The sequence below is a fragment of the Pangasianodon hypophthalmus genome, chromosome 13 (assembly GCF_027358585.1).
Source record: "Pangasianodon hypophthalmus isolate fPanHyp1 chromosome 13, fPanHyp1.pri, whole genome shotgun sequence".
NCBI classification, from domain to species: Eukaryota; Metazoa; Chordata; class Actinopteri; order Siluriformes; family Pangasiidae; genus Pangasianodon; species Pangasianodon hypophthalmus.
The window spans coordinates 10,891,784-10,893,757 of NC_069722.1; positions in this window are offsets into that span (position 1 = coordinate 10,891,784).

A 1,974-nucleotide genomic window follows, 5' to 3' on the forward strand; every position below is an offset into this window, starting at 1 on the left:
ATCTAATTGTCTAATTCGAATCGTCCAAATATACTACTGATAAGCAATTTTAAGTGATTTTATTTTATATTAAAATAAAAGAATTGAAATGATTGACCTGTAGCCTAATTATTCATTGTATACAATCACATCTGTAATGCAGAATCATGATCCACATTCGCTTTTGGAAGCTTAAATGTTTTAAACAGTATCTATTGTCATTTCTATAAAAATGTTTGTTTAATGGGCCATCTGTGCCCCAAACGTTAGCTTGTTATATAAAAAATAAAACCTCCATGCTGAAAAAAAAAAAAACAATAGAAACCATCACAGAAACTCTAATGGTTTACACTAACAAATGCCATTACAAACCATCAGCTAACCATTAAAACCATTACCATTACTGGTCCTTAATGGTATCCACTAGACATAACACCAACAGAAGGCAACACATTACCAGTAGAGACCCACAGGGACCATTAGAGTTTCCATTAAAACCAATACAATTCCCATTATAACCATTAAAACCATTACAAATTCTATGAGGGTTCCTATAGTTTTTTTCAGCAGGACTAAAAGCACCCTTTGGAACTTGGAGAACGTTGCAGGAATGTTCCCAGAAGGTTAGTTTGTACCAAAAAATAATACCCAAATTTCGTGAACATTCCTTGTCAGTTGTCAGATAAACCGACAAAAATAAAAGATAACAGTTTTTTAAAGGTTTAGACAACAGCGCTGACTTTGTTAAGAATAAATACCCAGAACATTATGAAATGGTTCCCAAAAGAATAACCAAAGGAGAACCAAATGCTAATGTGAGAGAAACATTTTGTGTTTACTGGTTTTAGGCTACACTATACTGCTTTTCTCCATGTCACCAAGCTATTTATTTATATTTATTTCTATGCTTTGTATCCAAACTGGCAAAAACATGTGAATTTAGCTGGAAAAATGAAAAGAATTTTGAACTCTTCCTCATGTCACTTAAATTATAAATGAAGCATTTTTTAAAGAATTCTTGTGCTTCCTACACTGAAATGCTCTGCTCAGAATGATATAATACATGTTTTAGAGTACTGTATAAGCACTTTAATGAGCAATAATTATGAAAATAATAATAATGATAATAATAATAATAATAATAATAATAATAATAACAATAATTAATGATATATGAAAATGTGTATTGCTTTGGCTGATGTACAAACTTGTTGGACCAACTCCTTCATCTCTTCAACTCCTTCAACAGCCCTACTGAAAAAAAAAATCACTTTTATAAGTCTGTAAAATGAAATATTGTACACTAAGTTCTGCTGGACTTTGATTATTTCAGTTGAATAAAAGTTGTAATGCTGTCAGCTAGTGATTTCTCCGAGTAGTATTGGGATATAAGAGCTTTTCCAGCTCTGACACTTTATCAGCTAATTGTCACAAGCTACATTAAAGCAGGTATTCAGCACAGAGAGGTATTTTGTATAGATGTTTGGGAACTGCTGATTGATTCACTGTTATTGTGCTTATAGCTATGAGAGATATAGATTAGGCTGGAACAACAAGGTGAGCTAGACTCTGCTGACCTTTTATTTAAAAAAAAAAAAAAAAAAACATTTAGTCTTATATTGCTTTATAACCTAGTTCAAAAGCCTGTCATTTGTTTGCTTTATTACACTACCCACAGTGTATTATTTACTTGATACTTTGTACACAATTTAAACTTTACAGTTTCACTCTCCTGGTGTGTGTATCTTACGTAATTGTAAGTGTACAGCTACATCAGTAATCAAAGTATATCAAAGAAGTCAAAGTATAGAGTCACCTACAGGTAATAAAGCACAGTAAATGACTGAAAACTAGTAAGACTAGTAGTAATTTACGGTGAAAAGAATATAAGAATGAATATTTTACAGCGAGGTTGTAATATTTTACAATGAGGGTTACCCTACTCCCAATACTCACTTAGTCTTTTCTTAAAAGAAGACCTGTAAACATTTCACA